The sequence below is a fragment of a genome, unplaced genomic scaffold (genome assembly GCF_019419815.1).
Source record: "Pyrus x bretschneideri cultivar Hongxiangsu unplaced genomic scaffold, Pyrus_bretschneideri_v1 Contig58, whole genome shotgun sequence".
Taxonomy (NCBI): domain Eukaryota; kingdom Viridiplantae; phylum Streptophyta; class Magnoliopsida; order Rosales; family Rosaceae; genus Pyrus; species Pyrus x bretschneideri.
Genome location: NW_025999796.1, coordinates 739,697 through 748,737, shown reverse-complemented (window position 1 = coordinate 748,737; position 9,041 = coordinate 739,697).

Genomic DNA, 9,041 nt, shown 5'->3' with positions numbered 1-9,041 from the left:
CCATTAATGTAATTGAACACATAGGGACGGAGTATTCAACAAGGATCAAGAAGGATGTTTCTCGAACTACCACCGAGAAGGAACTTGGAGTAGAGCACAAGGAATGCACGGCTCCAACCTTGAAAGCACCACAATTGGCCATGAACAACCCTTGTGCATCCGTCCATTGTGCTACCACTTCTTTGCCGTACAAAGGTAAGCCACCTATTCCAAATTCGATTCCCATTTCAACTAATAGGTTGTTACCTCGTGTGGTGCAGGTACCTAATCGAATTCAACGTCGTGGGAGAATTCGTGTTGATATAGAAAAGCAAAACACGACAATAAGAAAGGATCATTATCCCACTCCATTCAAGGACCCAAAGCATGAAGTGGTTCGTCAGACAGATTGGAGTTGCACCCCTCCATGCCGTGGGGTTCCATAAACCTTCAAGGGAGCATCGTCCGGCTGTACGACGTTAAAGCAAGCGCTACTTGGTAGGCAACCCAATACAGTAAATAAAACTTTTGCTTGTTCAGTGATTTTTTCGATAAATTACAATTGTATCTAAACATGGCAGAAAGATGGAGCATTTACAAAGGTTGTGTACGTGAGGCCCCACTACGTGGCAACACTCTCGGAGCAAAAGGCATCGGAGCAAGAGGCATCGGAGCAGGAGGCATCGGAACAGGAGGTCTCGGAGCAGAAGGCATTGGAGCAAGAGGCATCGGAGTGGAAGGCATAGGAGCGGGAGGCACCGAAGATAGATCATTCAAGGCCCCAAACCTTGGTGGAACGCTGGATAACCCAAGAAAGAGGTGCCTCTGGAAGAAAGCTGCAAGCCTTTGACGGTCATCAAGCTCGTCAAGTTTCCTCTTCATGTCTGACGAATAATTGTTGGCAAGCACGTGCAAACTTCGGTTCTCGTACTTAAGCTGTTTGATCTCCTGCTTAAGACTCTCCACCTCCGCCATCAAGGATTCAACCTGACGGGAGCGAGCAAGAAGGCGTTGGCCCATGTTGGACACAGAGCCAGCGCACTGAACACTCAGAGCCAGGGATTCTTGAACGGCCAACTCATCGGACCGTCCTGAAAGCAGCTGACTGTCTTTGGGAATGAGGAGGTTCCGAGCCACTATCGTAGCCGTTGTGGGATCCGTCATCACAGAGTCCTCATCTGTAAGAGGGCCATGGGAAGATAAGAAAGACAGGCACCATACCTTACCCTGACGAGACGCGACCGGATCACTGCTTAGACTCAAATCTAAGCAAAGGTTCGATGGGTTGGATGAGCTGGCCATTGTTCACGAAGTTAAAAGAGAAGGGGTGGACGGAGTAGATTTTCAAAGGGCCGGAGACGAGTTTCAAGAATGGAAAATCTTCAGAGTGTGTAAGTTGGCGGTGATCGATAGCTCTATAAAAAGCCAAGGCAACGCGTCCACCGATTCAAAAAGCCTCGGCTTTTCAGAAAACGCGTTCAACACGTGGAGGCCATCATCGATCATACACGTCTTTAGCCGACAAGCGCAAAGTTCGGCGACGCTTTATCTGCTTTTCAGAAAACGCGTGCAGCTTTATCGAAGAGGCGTCTTCAAAGATCGAAGAGTCGTCACTATTCCAAAAAGCCGGATTTGCGGGATTAAAATGTTTGTCGACAACGGTAAAAGAACAGTATCACCACTTGCTATTGAATTCCCTATATATGTCGACCTTCATTTTTTTTTGGCAAGACAGAACTGAAGAAAATGCCCAACTCTTTCTCACCTCTGAGGGCGCACTCCCAGCAAAGCCTTTCGAAATACTCCATTCTTTCTTCTTCCCCAAAGATGATACCAGATGCCTGGAGTACAGATGACCCAGGAGGAAACAGCACCACAAATACATGTGCTGATTCATTCACTGCTTCTTCAAAAGCAAAGGTATCTCATATCATCAAGGGCAAAAGCAAAGGTATCTCATATCATGCTCTTTCCCTGTCTTTTCCTTTGTCCTTGATATTACTTGCATGGCAAAGTGAAAGAAGCAATCAGCCGGCACTTGGAGTCTATCTGGACTCTATTCCCTGGTTGCTTACCTAGCTTTGCTGAGCTATCCTCTAACCCTCTTCAATACGAATTGGAGAGATTGAACAAAGAAACAGATAAGAGGAGGAAGCTCAGACCTTTGGGGGAGACCAAAGGAAGCCTGCTGCCCAGTTCAAGAGTAGCACAAAGGAAAATCAACGATGGGAGCAGCGCAGTTCAAGAGTAAGCCTGTGGAATCACAAAGATCCAAGCCTCACTGCAATCACCAAGGAGAAGATGGAACGAACACTCCATAACCAGATTTGCATCTCTAAACTCTTCTCTTTGTTAGATACATTCTGCCATGTTTAGTATGTTTAATTGCTGTTTATATGTTTGTTTGTGTTTAGTGTGGTTTTTAACATTGATGACAATGTTTGTTTTAAGTGTGGGGGAGTTACTAAAGTGTTTTGATGCAAATTCGTAGGGTTTTATCCACCATAACTTCAAATGTTGTTTCTTGCTGTTTTTAAGTGTGTTTAGTGTGTTTTGACTTAAAAATTCGAAAATCACATAAAAATTTGAAAAACATGTTTTGAAAAGCCTAAAAAGAGTGTTTTGAGTCGTTTTTGTGTCGTAGGTCACCTTCCAACACAATGATAAGGATTTGGTTTCTAATTGCATGACTGTTGAAAAGAGTTATAAACATGGAGAAACGTTTGATTTACTCTTGGTATATGCTTGGTTATGGTTATAATGTATGACTTCACATGCAATCATAAAAGAAAAAATTAGTTATGTAACATGCTTGAAGGAAGGAACTCAAACAAACGCTACAACCCTGAGAGACTTGAGCCTATAACGTTCTTTGGAGAGTATAATCTGTGATTTCTTGTTTTCTAAAGTTGTTGCATGATCTCATTATTCTTTGCTTGGTTACTACTTAGAAGGCGTTTCATCATATAGTTCCAAATGCTAGAACTCATGCCCATTTCATTCAAAGCATGTTATTGATTTACATAACATATTCAAGATGAAGTTGTGTAATTGCCACCATAGCCAAATAACCTCACTTCCCATATTTCGTATATGTTGTAAGTTTTACCCCCGTTGAGCTTTGTTTAGCCTTTATTCTTTGTCAACCCACATTATCCTCACCAAGCCTAGTTTAGGACAATCCACACCTTTGTTCTTAGAAGATAGTGAGCATGACTTAAATGAATTCCTTTTGAGTTACATTATGCAAGATAATGAGTGTAGGAGAAGGAATGCTTGTTCTTAAGTATGTTTTGAGTTTCAAAAGAAAAGAAAAACAGAAAAGAAAAGAAAGAAAGAAAAAAGAGCTTGAAAAAAATGAAAGAATGAGTGATTGAAGTAAGGGCTCAAAACACCAATTCTGGCCCTAAATTGTCTCCCTTTTTGTTCCAAAGTTGAGTTTTCATTCAAAAGTGAATTCTAAGTTGATTCAATTGCCTTGCTCACTATTTCTTTAAGAACCTTTTGTTTTCCATATCCCTTCTTTGTTATCCACACGCCCCAAGCCCCATTACAACCCGTGACTTCAATCTTGAGTGTTATGTGTTTCAATTTGTGGAGTTTGAACTTGGTATGAGCATATGGTGTCACTGGTTCTCGCGTCTAAGTAGTAGCATTCCATTCATGAGATCATAATCTAAACATGCTTATTAACTCCAAAAATTGCGTTCTTTGTGATACATATATGTGAGTGTTCGTTTTCATGTTTACATCAATCTTCTCACATATGACTAGATTAGGGTGTGTAGTTAGAAAATCTGAGTGAAAATTGAGTGCATATCTTGTAAGGAATTGAGCAAATTCTCTAAGGCATGTTACTACATTCAAAACATGGTTTTAAATGCTTAATTGTGAACTAGTATGTGGTGACTATGATTAAGAATGTACTTAAGGGTAAAGATGGCTAAATTCTGTGGGAATAATAATTTTTAACTTGTCATGTGCATTGGAAATCCCTAAAACGATTGTTGGAAGGTGTAGGTTGTGTTTTACGTGTTTAGTGTCGTTTTGTTTATTTGTTTTTATTCTGTTTTGCTCGAGGACTAGCAAAAGATAAGTGTGGGGGAGTTTGATAGGAGCATATTTAGGCGACTTACTTAGCTTGTTTTCGTGCATCTATGTTGTTAATTCATAGTTGTTTTAGTAGTTTAAGCCATTTACGTGTGTTTTTAGGTTCATATGGCTAAGGAAGCAAAAAGATGCATTTTGGAGCATTTTGGAGCAAAATTGGGCTTGGAATGGATAGCATATGATTGGAGCCAAAGTGTTGGACGAATTTGAAGGCCTTGTATTCATTTTGGACATAAAACAAAGGGCCTAGCCCATTCTCTCTTAAACCAACCCCAAGGCCATGCATTTCCTTCCAATTCCAAAGCCCACAATCACTTTAAAAGCCATGCAAAGAACCATCCATTCCATCAAAAACAATCCATCAATTCACATGCAAAACCACCATTAACACACATGCACCCAAACAAAGCCAACCTAGCTAACCCTACATGCATTCTTTATGCAACTCTTCATCATTCCACCATTCATTCTTTATTCCACAAACAAGTCACATGCATTTCCACCTTCCTACTTCATCATTTCACCACATTTTCCCTTTTATTTCCACATGCAATTCTTCATCATTGCAACCACAAACACCTTAAACAAATAGCCATATACATCTCCACTCCTCCTATAAATACCCTTGCATTCATTCATTCAAAGATCATCTCATTTCATACACAACACACCACAAACACTTCCATCTTCTCCCTAGCCGTGAGTTTCTCTCCATTTCTCTTCCATTTCTCCTCCATTTCTTCCATTTCCATAATCCCCCAATCCATTCAACACACCAACAACATCCCTTAGTCCTTGTGCCACATTAAAGAGGAAGATAAGAGGGCCTAAACGTTCATACAATTCACGTTTGAGTTGTTGGAATGTTTACGCGTTTCTTTGATTTCAATGTTTAAATTCAATTCTCTTTGTTTTGTAATATGAGGAATGGAAGAGAAGAGTGCCTAAACGTTCATACAATTCAAGTTTGAGTTGTTGGAATGTTTAGGTGTTTCTTTGATTTCAAAGTTATGAGGAACTAAACCCTTTTTGGCTAGGGGTGATTTCAATACCATGATTATTTATGTAATATGAATTGATGAATTCCGGTTATGAACTCTTGATTCGTGAATGCAATTGGCTTAACTATTTGATGATTAACTTATTTGTGTTTGTTGATTGAGGGTCGACACTTAATTAGCATGCATGAATATGTGGCTAAAGTTTAAGAAGGTTTCACATAATCGTTACTAACTTATACTTGAAAGTAGTGAAGGTCGCTTGTCATGATCGCGTTAAGTTTAATTCTTAGCATGAGTAACATGATGTCATAGTTGCAAGTGCTTTGTCAATGCTTATGGTTTTCATTATTCTTAATGATCTTCGATTGTATCTCTATTATGATGACATGTAGGGAACTTTTGAGAATGTTTTGGGTTGTCGAATGATGCCATCCAATCCAATAATATAAGGAAAATATGAGGGTTAACTAGTGATGTCACGGTTAATTTGGGGCATTGTCGTTCATAATTCAATGAAGGAATAACTGGAAATTGATTCATATGCATAAATATCATGTGTGGAGAAAGAACCTCTAGCTAATTCACCAACCATCTTATTTCATCAATTACATTCTTGTTTCGTTATTTCAATTTTCATCAAACCTCAATCCCCCTTTTGCTTTAATGTGCAATATAGTTAGAAATCAATTTAGTTTGTGTTTTTAAAGCATTTTGATTCTTTTGGTTTGTCTTAGTGTTTTAACGTTTAGTTTCACATTCTTTGAGTCTAGTTTAACGTTTTATATTGTTTTTACGTTTTAGTTTAAATTCGTCCAAATCCAATTCCCCCTATTTCGTTGAAGTCTTAGTCTTAATCTTTCTTATTTTTAGTTTTGCTTTCTTCGAGCATTAAATAGTGTTTTATATTGTGTTTTTATGTTTTTAAGTCAATTTAGAAGGTTTTAGCAAGCCCTCCTAATCCCCGGTCTAGAACGATCCCTCACTTATCCATTCTACTACAATTGTCAAACGAGGGTTTAATTTGAGTGTCAAGTAATTCTCGCATCAGTGCACTCTCAATTCATATACATAAATAAGTTTTAATTCAAATAGATAAGTAAATTGAATTCACCATTCATGAAATCACAACTAGAAGTAATCCAATCATAATGCAAATATAGCCATGGTTTCGAAATTTCCCCTAGCCAAAAAGGGGATTAGTTCCTCATACTCGCAAAGCAAAGATTATTGAATTTAAACATTGAAATCATAAGAAAGATTACACCTAAACGTTTCAGCAATTCCAGGATGAATTTGATGCACGGCTAGGGCTTCTCTTCCTTCTCCTTGCTGCGGCACAAGGTGTGGGTGGTGGATTTGGGGGTTTTGAATGGTGTGTTCTTGTTTAGAAGGATGAAGGATGGTTGATTATGGTGGTAGGGTGCGGCAGGTGGTGTATGGAGGTGTATGAAGGTGTATAAAGGTTAAAGAATGGAGAATATGGGTTGCGGCACAAGGTTTCTGAATAGCATAAAGGGTGGTACAAAATTTTGGCTGATTTTATGTTTATATAGTCCTAGGGTTAAGTAGATTAGGGTTACACTTAATAGATTTAGTGGACTAGGGCCCTAGGGTTCGGCCAAGGGTGATCAAATCCACCTAGGAGGGGGTTTGGCCCACTTAGTTTCCTATAAGGCTTGTGTAACCCAAATCCAACAAGAATTAGGCCCTAGAAATCAGAATCCAAAAGGAATTAGGCCTAGGAAGGTGCAGCACAAGTGAGGGAAAGGGTGGAATGGCTTGCAAGGCAAGGCAAGGCCTTCTAGAAGGGTTTGATGCGCCACCTTTGTAGGGTTTCTAGAAAGAATGAGTTTTGTGGCTGATTTGGGCCTTCTGGAAAAGGATGCTTCTTGAAATAGGTTCTAGAATTATCTATTTAGGTCCCCTTGCAACTAGGATTAAGACATGATAAGGTTTTGGATAGGATAAGATGAAGGTTTTGGATAATGTTGGATAAGGTTTTGGATAGGGTTTCCTCTTTTGAGCTACTTCCTTATCCACTTTGTCTTTAGCTTAGTTCATTCCTCTTCTTATCACATTTCTAGCCTCTTGAAGTCCAAATTCGTTCATCCATGTTGGCCCATATGCAAGCTATCCACATAGTGTCCAAAATTGCTCCAAAATGCACCAAAATGCACTTTCTTGGTACTTTACCCCTTAGGACCTACAAACACATGAAATTAAGTTGTAATACGACATTAACTAGGAAATAATAGTACAAATGCACAAGAATAATCTAGCTAAGTCACCTAAATATGCTCCTATCAGACCCCTTCAAAACGGCAAGTTCAGATTCGAGCTTCTCGATTTTTTCAGCAGCCGAACGAAGCTGAGCCACCAATGCCACTTTGGCCTTCTTAGCACACTTGACAACATCCTGATCAACGCACATAGACTCAGCTGTCAGGATCAAAGTCTTATGCATTGTAGCAATTAGGGAGGACCCCATTGAGACGCTTCGCAAAAGGGTCTGAATGGACGATAACTTTCCCAACACTATCAACAAACTTGGCACATGCATCAACGTCCTCAATTAGGTTAGCTTTCAGCAACGCATAAACTTCGGGAAACTCTCCAACCTCAGACTCAGTGGATCTCTCACAACTGCCCGTGCCAGCAAATTTTCCCTTCTTAGTAGACGAGTCAGTCACGACAAAAAGAGGAGCAAACCTAGACACCACCTTTGCAGCAAAATCCACTCCCGCTTTTCATAGCAGCTAGCCTCTCAGAAGTAGAGCCAGACTTAACTCCCGACAGACGTTTCAACACAAACTCAGACACCGGAGGCACCACCGAACTCTTCCACTAAGCAAGTCTCTCAGCAATGGATGCGGGTCACCTTCAGAGCAGCAAGTTTCACAGGCTCGAGCTCAACGGTCATCTTCGCCCCTTTGGGGGAAGTTAGATCAATGACAAGCTTCTTGATAGCAGATGAGCTCCCACAAGCAGTAGAATAAGTCATTGGCTTCTTCTCAACCGAAGGTTCACAAGTAGGTGAGGAAGACCTCTTCTTTCCACCACCATTAGCAGCAAACTCTACAACAACGATCAAGCGAGCCAACACCTCATCGTTTATCCGCTTTATTTATTCCCTCGGGGGCAGGCCACCTTTCTCCTGACGAAGAAAGTTGAGCAGCCAACATCACTCACGGTACTCAACTAGAATGCCCAAGGCAATGTGCATTTTGTTCATATCTGCCGAAGTCCTTGGAGTTGATCCAAACTCGAATATACACAAAGTAAGAAATATGATCAATAAATTGAAGTGATGGAGCAGCTCAACAAAAATTCAAGTAAGACGGGAATGAAGCAGTTTACTTACCACTGATAAAGGCAATTGAGACACACAGCTCAAGAGAAGAGTCAGACTCCTACTCTCCACTCACATCTAAGGTATCTCTTGCTCATTCATGGTCACCTTTGCTAGATGCATCGAATAGCCTATGGCAAGATCTCAGCTACCCCACACCCTCCTTCTGGCCGATCTCAAAGAAGTACCAAAACTCGTTTATGGTCAAGCCAAGCTCAAAGAACCTGCTCAAGTTTAAGAATCCCACCATGCACGAACTGCATTTGGGGAGCACTGAGCAGACGCGCATTTCATGGAGCAAATCACCTCCTAGAAAAGACGCGGCATGGGAAAAGTAAATCCCAACACAAATTAATAGGGATGGAATTTGATAGCTCTCTTCTTAGCAGATGCACCCTCTCTACATGGTTCATGGCCGCTATCATCCTTCACCTGCTTAACGTGAACCCTAGATGGAATCGCATGCTTGTACACCTTAAGAAAAACCTGAAATAGCTCGTCAAAATTAATCTTGACATGCGCAGCCTTGAAGTAACCCACCTTGCCGGAAGAACCACCTTGACGATACAAAGATGGAGGAATTCATCACTTTTACGGTCAGA